The sequence below is a fragment of the Symphodus melops genome (genome assembly GCF_947650265.1).
Source record: "Symphodus melops genome assembly, chromosome: 12".
NCBI classification, from domain to species: Eukaryota; Metazoa; Chordata; class Actinopteri; order Labriformes; family Labridae; genus Symphodus; species Symphodus melops.
Window position 1 is genome coordinate 6,353,488 of NC_136702.1, and position 21,772 is coordinate 6,375,259.

A 21,772-nucleotide genomic window follows, 5' to 3' on the forward strand; every position below is an offset into this window, starting at 1 on the left:
ACCATTCTTCAAACACTAGAGGGACTGTACATGTTATTTACTAATGACTAATTTGAGATCTACAATACTGTTGTCGTATTCATTATGCCATAATAGGAAAACAAAAAAAATAAAATTGAAAAAAATGTAACTTGTCACTTTTAGAACAAAAAAATGTAATATTTAGGCAGTTTTTTAATTTCTCAAAAGGTGGCATTATGCAACACGGAAATAGAAAGCAGCCACACATCACTGCAAACTGTCAACTGCAACCGAAAGCTTCTTCTCATGGAGTCACTGATTAGCTTGTTACATGCAAGCTAATCCTGGTTGGTTGTTTGCTTCACACCTTCAACTCTGTGTTAGTTGTGCTTCCTCCTGATTGGCTTTTGTTCTGTTCTACGTGACAATCCACAGAGTCCGTGCTCGGCCGTCCTTGGTGTTCGCCTCACATACGCAGATCAGGGAGGACACCAAGAGAATCTGGCAAGATCATCTTTGGAACTGTTAGATAATCTGCCTTTGACTTTGGTCAGAAGGGGGAAATAATGTTATACACTGTGGTTTTAATCCACTTAAAGAAGGTTCATATCAGATCATATTTTTTTTAAGTTTTTATTTTGTGAATAACAATACCTCTAACATCAGTGGTTGGTTTTCCCCCTTGTCATTATAAGCCAGTGTAAAACAGGTAAATATAATTTCATTTACTCCTATCAGCCAATCTGAATTGATACATTTCTGTGGCCATAATTTCTGTGCCGCCATTACTGATGGTGAATTACTGGTTGTATAAGACCAATCAGAGCTTTAAAAAACTCTTTCAGTATTATTTCATTCACAAATTCAAATTATAGAAACATATGCGTCCTCCCTACAAAATGAAATTGCCTCCTTTTAAGCCTAGTGTAATGCTAATGTGTCTGCATGCTTTTTGACAATGAAACCCTGTGTTGTCTAAACAAACAGCAGTGAGACATGAATAACTGATGGCTGATTGAGGGAAGCAGGTTCTGGTTTTAATTTCCGTCAGTGATGATTTTTGAGACGCTGTCCAGGCCATATGAAGACAGAGTATCACTTCATAAAGTCAATAGATGGGATTAGTATCAGCACTTAACAAATGAAGAACATCCTTCATACTAATCTTCCGGCTGTCAGACTTGAGCGAGCCGTAGGAGACTCCTGCGCCCTCGCTGCGGATCAGCTTACTCCTAATGACAAACCCACACCTGCTTTCCATCCAACCTTAATGAACACAACAATATCAGCACGACTGGCCTGATATGTATCGAGTGGGCACCTGATATTATACACCGGCCTATAAAAGGACACATTTGTTATGACTGGGGAAAAGACAGCTTTGTTTGACGAAGGTAGGTCGAAAGAAACGCTTCAAAAAAGGAAGAGGGTGACATCGACAACTACTTTTATGAGGACGTCATTCACATGGTCGATTTCTCTCTATTCAGAACTTTTTTTTCTTCTCTTGTCAGTAACTAATTAAAAGCATTTAGCTGCAGAGCAAATCAATCACAGCGTATCATGAGTCATCACACAAATTCATGCAAAATCATTCACAGCAAAATGATGAAGCGGCAAGCATTTAACACTCCTCCTTTTGTCACTCTAGGCTAATAATGCTCTCCTTCTGTCCTTCCCAGTCTTAGTCTGTTTTATGACCTTCCATAACTTGCTTCCTGTCAGCACTAGAAAAGGTTTTGGTATTTTTAATGGACTTTTGAGTTAGCTGTGGTGGGCACATATGAAATGTCTTCTGGCCAAACTGATATATCGGTTTGATTTCCATTACTTGTCCTCTGTATAGACTCGAGCTTTTATAGTGCTTTTCTAGTCGTCTTACTACTCGAAGCACTTTAACCCTGCATGCCACACCTACCCATTCACACATAGATGGCAGAGGAGGCGAAGTACAGTAAAGGGACTATCAGAAGTAACTAATCCCATTCATACACATTCATAGGCCACTGACAAATAGGTGGGAGTAACTTGGGGTTGTGTGTCTTGCCCAAGAACACATTGGACATGTTGCTGCAGGGAATCAAACCCCTGAGCTTACTTTTGAGAGACAACCAACAACTAAGTTGCAGCTGATTCTTACTAATGCTGAAGAAGGAGACAAAAAACCCTATTTTAATACAACATGAAAAGATCCAGGGCAGCTTCTGTGTTGCTCACAAGGACAAAAAAGAACATGTTCGATAAATGCTGTCATTTAGTGCACTTAAAAAGAAATTATGTTCCAGTTTATAATGGTGCGTTGGAGTCCTTGCCAATCAAAAGACCCTGATTGTGTTTTCTCTTGTGTAAATGGCATTGGGTAACGTTAAGTGACTAAGTGACCTGGATGTTTGTCATCTCAGCTACATCCACAATCTTTGTCACTCCAGACAACCGGGGCAATGACTGCAACACGCGAAATGTGTCACCATGATGTAGCTGCAGAGCAGTGACAAAGAGGAGTGTCTTTGACTGTGTTCCACTGTTATTACTGTGGCTGTGACAATGCCTCTTGTTCTGTCACTCGCACACCATTTACAAAGAATGAACCGGAAGCACTTCATGCATGACTGACACAGTGTCAGCAGATGTTCCAACAGCTGTTTTAAGATTTCTTTCTTACTAACGCGTGTAGAAACGCCACGCAGGCCATCGCCACGGGATTGTTTGAATTAAAAAGAAGGAAGCTTTACATGATCATTTCTTCTCCAGTCTAAATATAGAGTTCTAGATTCGTTTCAACGTTTGGCTTTGATGAATTTGCAAGTTTATAAAGCTGTTATAATATGCAAAGAGATGCTCTTACTTTTGTTGCACTGGATCCAATGCAGCCTGCAGCAAAATAAACAAGATTGTCCACGAGTGAATTGAACGCATCTCTTGATGAGTGGAGTGCGACATATTTCATGGTCAAACACGTGACTAGGGCTGCAACGAACAATTATTTTTAGAAATCTATTCATTTTCAATGAATTGAACAACATGTTTTTATTTCCACCCCTCTTTTCAAAATTAGAACTTAGATGTTCAAGCAACTCGTTTTTATTTGAGTGTCCCTGAACTGCTAGAAGGATTCGTATGCATAAATGATTATTTAAAAGAATGAAGTAAATGTTGACATGCTGCGTGTGACGTAAACAGCAGTAATAATCATGCAAACACAACAAACAATCAAAATCATTGCCAACACTTTTAAAGAACGATTAGTTATCAACACACCCTAAAACTCTGCTTTATCCCAAATTTCACTCTCAATGGAACCGTAACTCACACGCTCAACAAATGTGCAGGACTCCCTTTCAAAACGAAGACTGCGTCTTTTTTTTAAAATAATGTTCAGTTCATGGAATCAACCAGGCATTCTGCAGAAATGTTGTGTGCCACTCAAGATACTATGGTTTCCTTTCTTAATAGAATATTATGACATCCTCTTAAATATGATTTGTGATTACATTTAGGAAACATATAAGTTGATCCCTTGGCTTTAGTGGTTTAAACGTTGCCTTCATTGTTAAGCCAAATTGTTTATGGCTTTTGTTGGAGTAGTGCTTGATATTTGGGTTGTTGGGAGAGAACGGTAAAGAGTTAGAGACATTAAATCCTTCATAAATATTGACAATTTCAAGGCTTGCATCAATATGAGAGACTGCATCAGACCCTGAGTCTCCTGGAAGAGAGGTTAAATGGGTCAAACAGTCCCAGGAGGGGGGGGGGGGGGTTACAGCTGTAAGTACAAACCAGCATCATGTCATAGAGTGGTTGGCTGTTAAGAGTATAGATTGAGTCTGTGTGACAGTCCAGCCTGCAGCTGAGTCAGTCCTTCTGTTTACCGTACAGAGTTGTGAACGCGTTTCTGCCTTTTCTGCTGCTGTCTTAAGTGTGGGAATTGAAATGAATAATTTATACGATGCATCGTGTTGCAGAAATGGAAGATTTGCGTCGATGCAAGGACAGAATTTTATCGATGCTGTCATGGTTGGAAATGAACATCTGCCACTGGACAAATGTTTTTAGTGTAGTGTCGGTGAATTTGTTGACCCTATGGACATAGAGGCAGTTAAACACAAGTAACACAGGCTAACAGAGTGATATGTGACAGATAACATTGTAAATTGAATCCCGGTCTCTTTAGCCGAGGGCAGCAGGATTAGCATCACCATGTCAAAGGTTCTACCTGTTGAAGGTGTGTTTAAACTGGTGTCTTTCTGTCTTAAGTCCAAGATGATTAGAAGAAAAGGGGATGTGGTGGTGACTTGAGGTCAAAGGATCATCTGTAAATGCTATTACTCCCAACAGTGTGATTGAAAATCAGCTCAATGTGTAGCGCCGCTAATAAACTCATAAACACATTCTATTTATGAGACGTTATTTACAATAAAAATCCTGGCAAATTTGTAATTCTAGTGCTCGTAACGTGAAACATTCATGTCAGGGAACAGGGTGTTTTCTACGGAAGAAATTTAACAAAACCAAAACTCAAACACAGGAGAGAAACAAAACTTCAAACAACACAGTTTGAGTTAGAAGCTTCAACATCCTGAGAAGTGAACACTCTGTGACTGATAATTGTGACCGAAACATGATCTACAATATATTACTTTTTTATTTTGATTTACAATGTAAAAACATTGACGTTGAACGTTGACTTTGACGTATAAGGCCGTGTTCTAACAGCACATGAACGCAATATGTCGCGTCACACATGGCTGCCCACACTGCATCCATTTTGCATTTCATTCTTTGCTCTATGGAAGGTGGGCACGTGGGTGTGTGCTGCTTTGTATTGAGGAGCAACAAAACACAGATGATCATCAATAAACGGCTCACGGTGAGCTGAAAAAAAATGTTTTCTCCAGTCTTATTGACACAAGTCAAAGCACAACATTTCAATCACGGATGTTGATATTATTAATGCATCATTATCTCCACGTTGTACAACAACTAACAAGCTGTGCTGAGTGGGACAAAGCGAGTGTCAGTGTCTTGTAGAACCCCTCACCTTCCTTGTTCCTCGGTCGTCGACGTGAGCGACAGAGAGTGAAATAGAAAGAGGGAACCACTGATGAACTTGTCAAAATTTTAGTTTTGGGTGCAAGTCTCCTTGAACCTAATGCCAAACCCACAATCTATAGCAAGAGAACGAAGGATAGCACTGTGAAATGTTATGTAAAAAAGTAGGTTTGCTCCCTGTATGATTTCCATATTTCAGCTAAATAATTCAGCCTCCATGTTTATCCTCCTTCTTGCAGTACGCAGAGGGTCAGAGTCGATTATAACGGTAATAACAGCCTAAAAAATTGAACATGAAAGCCAGGCAATTGAATACCCCTGGGCCTAAAAGCTAAATTAATGAAGACATATAGTATAAAAAAAACAACCAGTTAGCCTATATGCTCTTCTTCTTCTTATATCAACTGCTCACACTGCAGCAATGAAAAACAGCTGCCATGACAGATAAAAAAGGAAAGATAAACATATAGTAGAGGAGTGACTGCAGTACTCCTGCCTACATCTCTGTCAGACTATGTAAGTGCACATCTAACCCGACTCTACCACCTGTGGTAAAGGCCTATAATACAATGATGAATAAATCATCTCTGCTGTACTGAAAAGCAACCCTTTTTGTCCTGCATACCATTGAAACACTGGCTGTTATTGCTCTTTAATGTGAGTGAGCAGAAGACAGAGACTCACAATAGGAGGGAAAACTGACAGAAGGATGTAGCAAAAGTTACTGAACCCTGCGTGTTCTTGATTGGCGTGTCTAAGTACAGAATCAGAAACAGCATTTTTTTTCCACTTGCATGACCTCAGTGACTAATCTTGTAATCGTTGAGACCTAAATTCAACTTGTCCAAAGGTAAGGTAGGTCAGAAAACAGCCCAAGTTAAGCACAGTAGTCTGCGGTTCAACAACAATACTTTGTTTGCCAAGTGGTAGCAGTGCTAGCTCGCCAGCTTTCGGTCCTCCTTGCAGGTTAATGTCCTCATTCCTGTATTAAAATTCTGCCGAACCACGCTGCTCCTACAAGATGCTATCTGTTGACAGTGCCCGTTTACTTCAGAGGAAGGAGAGCCAAAAGAGAAGGCAAGCTGAGTTACAGCTTGATATTTGACCGCCATCATACTTATACAGACACACCAGCAAGACATCAACAAGCACACAATGCGAGACAGCCTTTGAGTCTCTTCAAAGACATGGTGTGAGGCAGTTAGAGGCAAGGAGACAAAGTCCACTTTCAACCCTGTTTGCCCTACGTAATAGTCTGTAATTGTTTTACACACTGAGTGCTGACATCCTGCGGGCTCTCCGGGAATGAGATGGATTTCATTTCCATTTTCAGTTCTGTGTGGATGAGTCCTGGCCTACACTGCTAATAAGCAGATTCGCCTCACTTTAAAGACTGGCTTAATTACTGATTCTTGGCCGACCTTGCTGTCTGAACTTTGCTTTAGAGCATCAATTGTGGCTCGTCAATTTCTATGTTAATGAACACTCGAGGCAATAGAGAGGGACAGGGAGGGGACAATTGTTTTTAGACAAAGTTGATGTTCCGGGTAGGAGTTGTGTGATTAAAAGACTGTTAAATAACCTTGTGTAGAAATGTAGAAAAGACAAAGGTAAATCTTTATATTTATACATTCACTGATTTTACTTTCTTTTGCATGTCATAAATCGCCTCACAATTAATACTTTTTCTTGCTGCAGGTCCTCTGATAACTAAGTGAGAGTATTGCCAAACACCAGAGTGTCTCAGGCAGAAATCCAACCCCAACAGTGAGAAGATCACATCTGCTTTCTTTTACAGACTTTTATTTGTATGGAGTCGTAAATCTGAAATCTAAATAATCCCTTGTTTTTTTTGAGATCGCACCATTTTCCTTTTTTCTTTTTTCATCCCTTGTACTCAGTTGAGTGTACAGACATTTCAAGGGTTGTTGCCCTAATCTAAAAAAAAAAAAGGACAACAGGGTTGGGATTAGGGTTAAAGCCATATCTAATCTATCATGAGTCAAAAGCCTAAAACCATTACATCCGTCACTTAATGTAATGGTCAGAACTAAAAAGTTAACTTGCATAAGATTGATTCATGCAATTGCAAAATATATGAAAATATTGTCCAATGTGACACAAACGCTTCCGATGTTTGAAAGGAAAGGTGGATATTTTTATACATCCTAGTTTAAATCATCTGTTGCTCATCATTTTAAAAGCCTATAAACTGCACAAAACAGCAAACGTACAAAGTTTGGATGCGATAGATAGATAGATAGATAGATAGATAGATAGATAGATAGATAGATAGATAGATAGATAGATAGATAGATAGATAGATAGATAGATAGATACTTTATTGATCCCGAGGGAAATTCAAGTTTTTTAGATAGATTGTCTCATAGAAAAGAAAATACTAGGTTGCTTACATCACAAATTTATTTTGTAGTCTCTGAAAAGCCCCAACTTTGAATCCAGTGATTTAAAATTGTGTTTTGTATAACAGTCTTTGGCTATTTGTAGATATGAGGCTAAAACATGAATGAGGCTAGCAGATAAAGGTAACCATCTAGGAATGATGTTTGAGCACTTAAAAATGAGAAATACATTGCCTTTTCCTGTTTTCCCTTTTCTGCCATCTGTAGTTTGTTTATGATTACAGTTATAGTCGCGCTTTAACCAAAGGGACTGCAGTAGCTCAGTCTGTAGGGACTTGGGTTTTGGCACTGACCAATGTATAGAAGTTGGTCTAGTTGCTGGAGAGGTGCCAGGTTAATTCCTGAGTGCTGCCAAGGTGCCCTTGAGCAAGTAGTCAGACCCCCAGCAGCTCTGTGGCACTCTCTGACATTCCTTTAACGCATGCCCATAGGTCCGGTTTGCATGTGTGTATTTTGAGGCTATGCATGTCTTTCAATACACAGAGGAATATAATAAATTCAAAAACACAATTAAATATTGAGCCTCAGTTTTCCACTATGTGTTCTTTCTTTTCTTTGTTGGTTATACTTGTCTCTATTATTAAATGTGTAGAACAGGAGGAGTGGTATGAAACCGGAATACCTTTATGAAAACATGATTTGGATAATGCTCAACCTTAACCCCCTTTCAACACGCAGTACAGAGAAAGTGTGTAGCTAGAGTACTTGTGAAGCTTTACATTATTGCACCGTTGGGATACCTCCACCTCCTTCCCTTATTATCCTCGCCTGTAATCCTTTGGATGGAAAACGCTGATCCTACTCCAGTGTTCTGATTAAAAGGGAAAGCTTCAGCTGGGAATCATCAGGAATGCTCCCATGACAGCTCTGGATGGAGGTTCTTTATTGGCTGCTTGATGTATAATTCAGGTAAGATGGAAGGCCTCAATGAGACTTGGTAATATTGTTGACGAGTGTTTCCGCATTGATGTTACCGTACCTCATATTCATTTAGATAGACAAGGTTTCAATACCAGTCAGATTGTTGTCAAGGTCAAAAGACTTTAAAATTGTTCCTATCTACTGTGAGACTTTGTCAGAACTCAGCAACAAAACTGAAGAATAGATATTTGCAAATCTACAATTTTATTAGCGCTAATTGTTAGAAGAGCTCACAATCTTTATATATAAGACTTATTCTATAACAGTTACGATAAATGTTTTTACAAAAACAATCTGTGAAATGGCTGTGGAAAAACATGTCAAAGGGTCATTTAATTCACTTAATTTTCAGAGCTGTAAAGCAGGTTTCAGCCCATTGTTTCAATGTCAGATCCAAACTGTTTTCCTGCACACCCTCCATTCTCATAGTTGTTTTTGTTTTAAATTTCAAACATCGTTCTCAGTGAAAAAGCTCTCAAACCTCACCATGTACTTCTTCACACTAAAGGGCAACAGAATCCTATAGTTTGAATCTAATTTGCAAATGTAGGTGAACATAAAGAGGTTGATTGATATTTCTAATGTGGGGTTGGTGTTGACCTAAAACAGAGGTTAAAAAAAACTAAATATTCTATTTGAATTCCTCAGGCAGGCAGAAAAATACCTTGCAAGGCTTCTTGGTGGAGCATGCTAGTTTGCTGATCTAAACTACATGGGTTTCATGGAAAAGGGTTATGATTGTCTCCTTCTGTATATCATGTGGGTGCCAGAATAGGGGTTAATGGGCTGTTGCTATGAGCCATCGATAGTAGTCCCAGTATTACCAAATCCTCTGCAGAAAGTCTGACTCGTTCCAGGTACATGTTGGTCTCTGTCAGAGCTGCCCCTCCTCACTGATTCTGTTTTTGGATTTTTTTTTAATGGGAAAAAAAAATTGTGCCTCTGCTTTTTGGAGATGATGAGGGTCAAAAACAAATCAGGGTTACTGATGAGGATCATTACGTCCATGTATGACGCCATAGTTCTCTGCTGGGAAACAACAGCGGAGTCCTCCCTCCAGGTGGGCAGTGGATCCTTGCTTCAAGTGAAGGAGTATACGTATCTCTAGGTCTTGTTCACAAGTGAGGGTAAGATCGATTGTGAGATTGACAGGTGGAATGGTGCAGCATTAGCAGTATTGCTGGTGTTGTGCTGGACCGTCGTGGTGAAGAGGGAGCTAAGCCTAAAGGCAAAGCTTTTGATTTACCAGTCGATCTGCATTTAAAACCCAACCTATGGTCCTAAGCTTTGGGTAGTGAATGAAAGTATGAGATTGCTGATACGAGCAGCTGAGATGAATTTCCTAAGAAGGGTGGCTAGGCTCAGCCTTCGAGATTTGGTGAGTAGCTCGGTCATCCAGAGGGGCCTCTGAGTAGAGTCATTGCTCCTTTGCATTAAAAGCAGCCAGTTGAGCTGGATGGATTAAATTTCCCATCTGGCCTAGGACGTCTCAGAATCCCCAAGGAGGATTTGGAAAGTATTGATGCCGAGAGGGATGGCTGACTTGATTTGTTCGTTGTTTGATTTGAGATCTTAACTCCAGTGGCAGACTATATGGTTTTATTTGCTGTTGGTTAATGGTAAATTTTTTCATCAATTTCCTTTGAAGAATTTAATTTGTGGGTCAGACTTATTCTGCAGGCATTTTAATCTATACCGCCGTCCATTAGCTTGGTATTGACGTCAGATGTTTGAACAATTACGCTCCTTCTGGGTGTCTCAGCATTCCCACAACAATCCCTCACAAATGAATCTTCAAAGCAGAGTTTTCAGAGTGACGCTCATTGAGCTCTTTCTTCCTCTCCTCCTCACTGTTTTCAAGAGATACAGCTTCCAATTTTTTTTTCATAAAGTTCTTGTGATTCTTTTTTCTACTGTGGGATGGTGATGGTTTGTTGGTGAGCTGCAGAGAGAGAAAATCTAGTTCCCTCTTGAAAAATTTAGCAGTACTTGGCATGCTGAAAGAATTTAAGCTGTATGACGCGATGAATGGTTCTCCTGCTTCTCACCAACTCTCAGCACAAAGTTAAATCACAAGGCGGTGAAAAAGCTTGGACTACAGATATCACTTTTGCATGGGCCTCTTACAAAACCACTTCATACCAGGAAACAGGAAGTGGTTGACTTAATGTCAAACATGTTTTTTGTACACTGGACTGCCGAAGCAGAAGACTTTTTTTTTTTTGTTGAAACATTAAAAAAACAAAACATTGGAATATTAAACAGGTAGGCTGTGTTCTAGGACTTCTGTTTCATAACTAAATATCGTCACAATGCTGGATTAGCTGTTAAATTATGGAGTGTTTTGAGGTTGTGAACCTCCAGCTGTGTGTGGTTCATTCGTGTAAATACTTATAAAAACATTAACAACAGGGTCTGTTCAACTCCTCAGCTTCCCATTGACTCCCCTCCCCTAACTCTTGTTACCTTTAACTTTTCACTTTTCTTCTTTTCTATGGGCCAGCTGGTATTCTTTGAAAGTTCAACATCACAAAGAAGTCAAGGTTAAGCTTTGATAAGACCAAGGAAGTTGATAAGACCAAAACCCTGACATTTAATAACCAGGGACATGACCTATACTTACACCCAAAAATCATCCGATTTCTTTTGTAACTTCGTGAAGATCTTTGACATGTTGACAGAGCCAACTATTCATCGAGCAAAAGAGGTATACATTTTTTTTCTTGGAAAAAAAAAGAAAAAACATCTTGGAAAGTATAGACTATTCACTCTTTTTATTTCAATTGATTGATGTGGCGGTGTGCTGTAGTTTTCTGTTGGCACAGATGTGTAGAACAGATGAAGGGGGGTGTGAAGAGGGGTGGCATCATTTCCACAATCACATGAAGGTCATGACCTGCTGTCACGGCAACCACTTGGCACCCGTTTGGAAACTGTTTGGCATCCTCAACCTGCAGATTTCATAAACCTGCAATTAGGCACTGGGCATGTATCAGTCAGCACACTCTGTGAAACATCTGCTTCTGTGTGTGTGTGTGTGTGTGTGTGTGTGTGTGTGTGTGTGTGTGTGTGTGTGTGTGTGTGTGTGTGTGTGTGTGTGTGTGTGTGTGTGTGTGTGTGTGTGTGTGTGTGTGTGTGTGTGTGTGTGTGTGTGTGTGTGTGTGTGTGTGTGTGTGTGTGTGTGTGTGTGTGTGTGTGTGTGTGTGTGTGTGTGTGTGTGTGTGTGTGTGTGTGTGTGTGTGTGTGTGTGTGTGTGTGTGTGTGTGTGTGTGTGTGTGTGTGTGTGTGTGTGTGTGTGTTGTGCGTTTAATTCAGTAATGGAGATTCAGGGGGAGACAGACAAATGACAGGCAGGTAGGAAAGAGATTGATGAGAGACAGAGAATCATTTTGTCAAGCATGCTGATTTGCAAAATCATTTGCTTCATCCTTGTTGTGAGGTAAATAAAAGGTGATTTTATTTTATGAAATGAATAGTATGACAAATACCCTCTGCAGGTCCTCCATCTTTAAATTGTTGAGTGTCTTCCAGCTTATTGTTTTAGTTTACTTTGAATACATTTTACATGTATTCAAACATAATGAGATCTATGAATGAATTGAAAGTCGTGAAATAACTAGTAAATCAGCAAAATATTTTTCAAAATTTATTAGAATGAGAAAAATATTAGAGCTTTCACAGCCAGATATAGTTGTCATGTTTTTTTTAAACACTGTGTCCCTAGCCTGTCTACAAACCCCCCAAAGTCCACCCCCTCCTTCTTTTGCCTACTCCACTTTTAAGAAAATGTGTGCTCGAAAAGGTTGCTTGGAGATTTTCCCTTTCTGACATCACAAAGGGCAGTAACCCCTCCCCCAGGTGGGTGAAACTCCCACAGCTAGGCGTTTGTTCTGCCCTTACCTTCTCACTGAAACCATTACAGCATGGAGCAAGAAAGCCCGAGCCACCCAAGCCCTTCCAGAGATGGGCATGGTAAAGCACTATATATTTACATTTAAAGCTACAGACACAGAAACAGCCAGTTCTGAGCAGGGCTGAAATAGATAGGTTTATAGGCATAATCAAATAACAAGATCAGAATGGATATAAGGTAAGACACTTCACAGACATGTTTCAGGGAGCTCTTAGACTTCTTTAAACGTAATATTTAATATGTGACATTCAAAAGCATCACATGAGACGAAATCATTAATTGTCTGTTCTTTTATTTAAAAAAATCCTTCCAAGTAATGTGAGCAGTGTTTTACAGGAGGTGTTTGCACATCCAACTATCTCATGTGGTAGGCGTGCAGGACATCAAGTGATCACGTTGAAAAGAAAATGCCTGCATTTTCAACTTCTCATCTTGATAAAATTTTAAAGTGACCTAAATGTTGTGGGGTTTTTTCTAATGAATTGGTGATGCTGAGCAAGAGTAGTGTGCAGGGATTTTGTCGTTTCAAAGAAAAGGGACCAGCATATTTGAATTCCTTTTTTTACAGTTCACTTCTGACCTTAGGAACAAAGAGTAAGAAGATTATTAGTTCCTGCTCTCTCATGACTGATATCAGTCAGAAGGTGAAGGAAAGAGGTACTCGAATAGTTTTGTAGATTAGAGTATGCCAAGAGATCATAAAGTCAAAATGAAGGAAAGTGTTGCTTTGCATTGTCTCACCTTAATGACTGTCTCAACTACTTGTGAACATGTTCACCATAATACGTATAAGGTGTCTAAGGTGATGGCAGAGAGTGCAAAACAGTCACTACTAAAGGACTAAAGGAAAGTTCAAGGTTAGACTCCAGGGGCTCTGGATGAACCTCTTTGTTAATCAGTTGAGAATTTAAATGAATTAAATTGCACCCTGTATGGGATAAAAAACTGATGAAGGACTTCTTTGTTGGAAACAATTTGTCCTGTTTTTCACAGGCTATGGCTACATCTGTCTGTGTCCCGATGAGAATTCAAATTATTTTTTTTCTAATTTTCAATTTCAAACCAAGGGAATTAATTGTTTCTTTATCTGATTGCATCCTAATGCAAAGTCTATTTCTGTCCGTGCGAGGAAGTGATTCTCATTCCTGATAATGCTCTTTAAAGAAAACCGGTCCCTTTTTGAAATAATTGAAAGCTTTTACATGAAGCTGTTTCTGTACTGTTACTGTACTTCTCAGAAGCTACTGCGGGAAATAGTTTGTATAAGGAAGCTGAATAACACTGCAGCAGCAGCAGGGGAGGAAACAGGGAAGTTTAGGAGTAAGAAGCCCTATGATCTCTCTGCAGTTTCTGTGGCATCACTCATGCAGCATTCATCCACTGAATATTTATCAGGCAGCAGTATGTGAGTGAGCGAGTGACTTAATGAGTGGGTGAGTGAGTGAGTGAGTGGGTGAGATTGTTTAAAGAGAAGGAAGAGGAGGATTTATGTCATATCAGTCAGGTTCTATATTTTCTGCATGACGGAAAAACGGTCAGGTACCTACTCACACTCTGAAAGCAGAAAGTGTGGAGGCAGATGCGTCTGTGACGAGTTTCCTGAGCCCGGAGCGAGCGTGGTTACACAAGACTGCCCTCCTCTTTTGCTTTCAGTGTTCAGACACCACACGTCCTGATGAGGTTTGATAAAAAGAGGTGATTGTCCTCAAATTGACCTACAAAAACAGCTGTATGTTCTTGAGCCGTTAAACGTACACGAACAAACTATGTGTTCTTTTTTTGTGACTTCATTGACGCTGTGTGAGACTAAGTTTCTGCAGATTTTATGAATAGATAAACCAATAATCACCTTCACTGAGATGAATACCAGTGCAAAAAAATAGCCTGACAGCCAACGTTAATATTCACTGTTCACAGATTATTCACAGATTTTTATCATCAGTTTATTTCAAGAAAATATTGAAATTTAAACAATTGTGTAACATTTTCCCAAATTTTTTATTTATTTAGTTTTTTGCTCACGAGTGAGATGATTGGCAGACACTACACAACTCAAGTTTGATACTCATGCATGTCAAGGGAAGGAGTCAACAGTGCTGCTTTGTCCATGGGAAGGCCAAAACACAAAATGAAGCTTCCTAAAAACAGCTTTTAAAAATAAGCAAAAACACATACAAATCAAAAGATGAGGCAGACTTTGTAGTAGTTCTAGTCACTTTGATTAGCTGATAGTTTTATTAGCTTCATTCTGTGAGATAAGGCTGATGACTATTAGTGGAATGTAACTAAAACATGTAGAAGTGCATACAGTATACGTTACCTGAGAACCTTCTATTAACTCTACTTTAAACTGCCAGTCCTTCGCACATCAGTAAATAAAAAAAAAACAGTATTTGGGCTGTCAGAGTAACAAGTTTCTTCCTTCTAAGTGGTCGAATTCTGCCTTCAGATCAGCAGATGATGCTCGAAGCACTTTCCCTTTTCATACTTTTGACAGTTTATCTATAACTTCATGTCATAAGCTTTACTTTCTACTTTTTATTTTGCTGGATGGTTTTGCTGCTTGTTAATCAAACTCAACTTGTTCTTTAGCTCTGGTGATGCCTCTGATCGAGAACCACATTCAGTATTTGTTGTTTATCAAGCTCAAAGAAACCGGTAGCTGGAACAGGATGCATTTGGGTTTTAGTAAAAAGTCTGACATTTGTTGTAAGTTATGTGTAAAAGACAGCTTGGACAAACATTTCTATGTTTTGTGTTGGTGTGAGTTCTTCTTTCTGACTTTGGTACTGAAATAAAAATGGCACACCCACCAAACAGATAGTGTCAGGACTACACCTATACATCTGCTTAACTCATTGGTTAAAACGCACACTCCGTCTTCAGATTCCGTACTCCTTGTCACAGCAGCTGTGGGTTCCAATTCGACTTTGGCCCACCCCTACTCTGTACTCCCAACACTTCCTTTCTCTCTTCAGCTGTCCTATCCAATTAAGACGAAGAGTTAGTCTATGTAATATTATTGCTTCAGCTAATATCGAATCAATAGACGGAGCAAGAGAGACATATTTTATCCAGTTAATTTCTTGAATTAATACAACAGTAGTAGAATGTTTCAGCTTATCAGCACTGATGGCTCATACTTAGCTATAAGTGGAGATGAATAGAAGCGCTGATTCATTCACTATTGTTTTTGTACCTGCTCACCCACACAGTTCTATTAGATGTGACAGATCAGACCTTTTGCTCAGGTTGAAAGTGGCAGATTTATGCTGGGAGTTTTGTGAAGTCTGAACTGGCCTGTTAAGAATGATTGAGGTATCCTGCACACACAGGAGTAACAAAACTAACAGCAGAATCAGTAAGAGGTCATTTTAAGAGCTGTCGTCGTGCTCCCACACAGGTGTGAGGAGAGGAGAGGTGTAATCAGCAAATGATTATGTGGGATCAAAAGAAATGTCATGCACAGCGGTTTTTGTTTTTTTTATTTTTTAGATTTTTTTTTTCATATTTTAATAGAAATCAAAGAGAGAGGAGGGTGAGGAAGAAATGGAAAAACATCAACATTGTCCGTTCCCATTACAGCTCCACGTCTGTTTGATTGTCAGAAGTTAGCTTGAGCTTCAGTCCATGCAGGTGTTCTTTCTCCTTACCTGTTAATGGGTAAACCAATTCTCATGTCTGATCACTTCTTTGGAAATAGTTCAGATCCACCATCCTGAAGGCTGATCTATAACATAAGCAAAGGAAACTTTAAAACCAGCCTTTTTGTTGGTCTTGCAGGTCTAACACACACACTTCCTTAATGGGAATCTGCGAGTGATTGGACGCTGCAGCTCTGATAAAACATTACTGATTCAAATCAAGACAAACATATAACAACTAAAGCATACTACTTCCGAGGTTTAAGTTTAAGAGTGTGTGCACTATAACACTGATGTATTGAGTGGGTCAAGGCTTTTTGTTAATGTACAGTATGTTGATACAGTATATTTGAAGTATTCCTCTTAGCAATGGTGCAGCGGCAAGCTGCAGGGTCTATGCCAGGAGGCAATGCAGCTTTATACCAAGCCCCAGTCCTTCCAGTCCAGACCTAAACCATATCGTTTAAGGACCTTGGGCTGTATTAGTCGGTTTTGTTGCACTGTTGTTTATCTGCAGATAGACATACTTATATTATGTCCCTGTGGCGGCAGGACCAATTCAGGAGAACAAATATCTTTGAACTTCAATGTTTTAGGATTTAGGATTTCTTAACAGCAGTAACTTCAAATCAATATTTACATGACGCTGTGTTTCCTGAATATCATTTTTTATTCAAACTCTGTTTGTACAGTAAAGTGTTCTGAGTTCAAGACAATTTCAGTAAAAAGTGACCACATTACATCTTGTTAGAAGGAGCAGACCACTTTGACAGAAAGCATGAATCCAAGATCCTTGGAAACTTTGTGATTCAAAGATTCTTTGTTGTTTTTAATAGCAGTTTACCTTGCCTTGCACTGAATCCATTGATTTGCATGTGAAACATCTTTGAGCACTTTGAATTTTGATTCAATGAGGCTTGGACATGAGTTTATGAACTTCTTTATTCAGGGTCAAATCCTTCTCTCTCTTTCTGTTGCCTCCTTTCCCCTTTATCTCTACCTCCTTCTCTCTACTTTTTTATCTCTCTCTCTACATCTTTATCTCTCTCTCCCGCTCTCTACCTCCTTCTCTCTCTCTCTCTCTCTCTCTCTCTCTCTCTCTCAAGACCTATCTCTTTCTCCCCTCCCCTACATTCTCCCTCTTCCAACAAGTAAGGACCCTTTATGCACATTCCCTTCTCTGTTCCGAGCTTTAGCCTGAGACCTGAGTTATAGGTGTCTGCTGGAATTTCTTTCCCCCTCGTCCATTTTACAGTTTAATCGATAGGAATGACAGAGTGCAGGTGCAGCCGCCTCGTGCGTTCCAGCGCCAGCAGGGGACAGTGTGCGGTGCACTAGGACCAGGGAGAGATTCTTCTCGTCGTGTGCAACTCCAGAGCAGAGCTGTGGAGGGAACCCCCCATCGGATCTGGCCATTATATCCATACATTTCTTTTCCCCCCCATCTCCTCCGCCGCGGCGCTGCTGAGTGGGGATCGCAGCGAGCAGTGCGTCTGGGCTGGTGAAGCACCCAGGAGAGGATTAGGAAACGACTGCGAATTGAGACAGATTTTTTGGAGGGGGGTTGATCATTTGGCATCTGCGCCCTCACTCTTTTTTATATACATTTTGTATTGGTTGTAGTAGTATCTTTTTTTCCCATTTCACCCATCATTCGTTTGATTTCAAGCGCGCAAAGTCACATCTGCGTAGGAGAGCGCTTGGCGCACTTCTTCCCCAAAGGACACAGATAAGATCTCCATCATTCTGTTTGGATTTTAACCGGACGACTGGCTGAATGGGTGACCTCGCTGAGACACACTCCATCACTGGCTTGCACCAATTTTATGGAAACGTGTTTTCTCGATTGACCCGGAGTTGTGATGTCCAAAGCCTTCCCCACTGACTGACAAACAGTGTCGTACCATTTTGGAATCGAGTTGAAGGTAGGCCAGTTTTTCCCTCTTTGGCTTTGCCTCTATAACACGGTTTTTCTGAACGTTTGATAAAGTTCGTTTGGTCGCTTTTCGATTATTGCAGCAATTACTCGATCGGCTGTGACTCTGGGTTTTTGCCGTTCAGTTGCACCAGTAATGCTTGAGAGAGAGAAAAAAGACAGTGGGTATGCTATATATATCAGTTTTAAAAGGATCTAAGTCAGTCAGACGCTATGAGAAGTTCAGCACCTGCCAGTGTTGCAGCAAATATATGAAGTCCGATATCAATCATTGTGTTTCTATAACACTCAGAGAAGCCACACTTAAATAATTAAACCAAAAGTGTCGCATTATCAGAGAGAATAGAAGAGCGTATTTTCGTCATGATCTCCTGTTTTCCTTGATTTGGATCGCGATGTGTTAGTTCACGAGCTCAGTGGTGGAGCTGCCGATGAAGCCCTCTGCAGTGCAGTCTCACACACCGGCCCGCCGGGCTCACTGGAGCTCACTGAGGAGAGGATTTAGATAAAGGTGTAAACGAAGCAGCAGCTTTCCCTGAAGCTAGACTACCAGTAAGCCTTATTAAAATCACAATCCTGCTTTTATGCGGAGGGCACATGCTGCTGGATTCACTGAGGCGCCGTTTTTACATTAAAATAGAGCCAAGTTTTCGAGATGGTGGCGCCGCAAAAAAAAACAACTCATCATGCACTCTGCCTCTCTTATCCTCTCTTTCTGGCTCTCTCCTTTTCTCTGTATGTATTTGTGTGTATCACGTGCACGCACACACTCTGTTGAAAAACTGAGCACGCGTGTTCGAGAGAGAGAGAGAGAGAGAGAGCGAGAGAGAGAGAGAGAGAGAGAGAGAGAGAGAGAGAGAGTAGTTGCAGAGTCAAAATTAGAGGCAGAAACGGGGTGCAAAAATAGGCGCGCACGCGGTCATTTTTTTTTTGTTATGTTACAGTTATGAAACTGTATGAAAACTGAAGCTCGCTCCCTAACAACCATCGGCTCTGTTGCCTTTTTGCACCATGGAGACAAACAGCGCGGTCCCTTGAGTGGCAAAGCGCGAATACCTACGCATGACGCAGAGGTCTGAGAGCTGATGGATGATGGTCCTATTTGTGGAAGAGCGCCGGAATCAGAAATGCGGGAATACTTTAAGCTTGGTTGTAAACCTTAGAAATTAGCGTCTTGATATATTTATTCTCCTTTTTTATGTTAGACAATTAGTAAATCTGATGAAAATCGTTGGTGGTCCCATCTTGAACATGAACTTTATGTGTGAGCAAGTGCTTAAAGGTACCCCCCCCAACCCACACACAAACACACACGAGGGACTATTTAGCTTGCTTGAAACACAATTAAATCTAACAGGAGCTGTCTCGCTGGTTTCTTGCTGAACTGCACTTTGAAAAGAAACCAAGCTGGGGTTTTATACCTTTAATCAGAGCAAGCGGTGTTTTTATGGTTTCTCAAGTGACCTATATCTATTTTATGCCAGAGAGTCCAGTTGGAAGTTACCAGCCAATTCACTTTATCAAAATATACAAAGTCGTGAAAGAACATTCTCGAGTCACTCTGGATTTCTGCTGTTTTTCTTTCTTTTTTTTTTTTTTTTTTTTAGCTTTTCATTAATGAATCGGTGAAGTCACTTCTCCTGTCTAATGTTCTGAAAGTGCATCAGCAGATAAAACTGACAGGGCCGACTCTGCTGCCAGCAGCACCTCGTCATAGGGAAGATGACAGGAACTGTCCGTGGTGCTGAAACAGACAGCTCCTTTGTTCAACTCCAGGATGAGTTAGGAAGTAGATCTCTCTGGTAATGGTGAGATTTTATGCCAGAATATTTAAGTACTCGGACTGTGTGGTTTTGCTGCAGTACCATATATTGCTCCTCTAATATCATTATGGAAATGTGCTCCATACATGACACACGTTGCCACCTTTAATTGACATTTCACACCTCATGGTATGGCAACACATTGTGTCCCTGTGCTTTTATCTATCTCTCTCCCTTCTCTCTTTGTCGCTCTATCCTTCAGTTGTGTCCATACTCTACGCTGTTTGCTTTAAATGGCCTCATCATGTGTACTGAGTGGTGTTAAAATCCATTAGCTGATCATCATGGAGTGGTGCTTGGCTTAGCTATGTGAGAGTCTGTTTTGTGAGAATGAAACGCATAAACACTGCAGAAAAGTGCTTCGACAATGTGGAAAGAAAATCCTGTGTTTTTGCAGCTATCTGACTATCAGTTGTGTTGCTCAATTCAACAATATTAAGATGAAATAAAAAAAGCCCTTTGTCAGATATTACATCCACAAAAAAAAAATCAATGCAAACACATAACATTTCCTTTTTGTGCTGCAATAAATGTACAATTATGCAGTTAAAAAATGCAGAGTAAGAAACTTTGAAGGCAACACTGGTGTGCAAATGTGAGTCTAGGTTAAGCTACTACATTAATGCAACATCTAGAGGTCTACTTATCATTTTCATGTTGTATTTGATAAATATGGCCAAACATGGTTCAAAGTTTTTAACTTATCTTGAATTTAGATCTTTACATAACTAGGAAAAAAGTTGCTGATATGTTGAATGTGCATTCCACGAGTGTCATGGCCGACATGAAGCCATACAGTCAAGACGGTTTCTGACCAACAATTAGCAGCCATACATACAAACATAATAAAACATGACTATAAAACATTCAAAGACATAAAATAAAATGTAAAACAGTAAATATCTGTCCAAATCAACCAAAATCAAATGTGTGAAAGGCAGCCAGTTGTATCTGCCTCCAAGTCAATTGAAATGACTGTGAAAGTATCCAATTAGATCATCTCATTCATTCTCAGGTCTTTTGTAATTCATACAGATACACTGCTTATTCCTGCATACATTTTTATTTGAATTCCACAGAGCAAAATACCCGATTGAGCCTATTATAATAATGCACAGAGTGCACACCATGCCTGCTATAAACACAGTTGGGGAACTGTTTCACCGCCCAAATGGAAATCAAATTAACCCTAGGGGAGCTATGTCGTCCAATGTTTGTCTAATAACCAGCTGCACTGGTTTTCTGTGATTACTGTTGGACCATTTTTACATGAGAAAGATCCAGAGATGTTAAAATACCTTTGCATGATAACAGTGCACCACTTAACTGAGCCACTCAGTGCTCAGTGGGAACCCAGCGAGCCAATTTGTTTGTGTTAATGGTCATCTAGTGGCAAGGAAGAGCTGCTGGAGAGTCTTCCTCGCCTGCTACTGTGCTGGTGATGAATGATGTGTGTGTTTTCTCCTCTAACATTGATTGAATTAGACCACCCCGCAGACCCATTGCTTTCCCAAGAAGCTCTCGAAGGCGATCCTGCGGTGAAGTGTATCAATAAGCGGGTGGATGGAGTGTAAGTGGTGGTGTTGCCGCAGGCAGACAGCCGGTGACTAGGAGGAGGGTGGGGGTGGGGGGGGGGACACGCTTAGGGAGGAGTGCCTCTGATCACACAGCAGATTGGGAGCCCTCGGTGCTGGCGTCTGTCAGTCCCTGCCGTGGAGGGGGAGAGGGGCGGAGCTAAACAGGGCTGACCCAGAACCACATACTGGGCCTGAGTACAAATCAGTTTAGATATAATTTAGCCTTCCGTTTAAAAACAAACAAGCCCTTTCTGTTCTGCTATTTGGCCACCAAAGCCGAGCTGTGATCAGGTGAGGGACACGGCTGTCTTAGAATAAAAGCAGAGACGAGGCGTTTTGATGGCTTTGTTTTGAAGGCTGCTTGCTTTGACGTGAACCCCCATGAGGCCACTGGCAGCTGAGCTCCCACTGTGGCAGATTGATATTTGTAATTTAAGGGAAGCTGTCACACAGCATCCTCCAGATGGAGAGAGCCGTGGAGGCACGCAGTCGATTAAACACGGTTTGTTTAGAAATAATCATTTT

At 40.4% G+C, this 21,772-nt stretch overlaps 1 protein-coding gene across 6 annotated transcripts in view; it reads left to right on the plus strand.

Moving 5' to 3' along the window:
* Positions 1 to 21,772, plus strand: part of il1rapl1a (interleukin 1 receptor accessory protein-like 1a) — a 286,407-nt gene that overhangs the window by 95,397 nt on the left and 169,238 nt on the right. The window contains exon 1 of one of the 6 annotated variants that reach the window (XM_079357677.1): positions 17,064 to 17,836. The exons of the other annotated variants lie outside the window; for them this stretch is intronic. The gene's annotated coding sequence lies outside the window, so the exon portion shown is untranslated. Of the gene's footprint in view, positions 1 to 17,063; positions 17,837 to 21,772 lie in introns of those variants that run through there. 6 annotated transcript variants of the gene reach the window in all.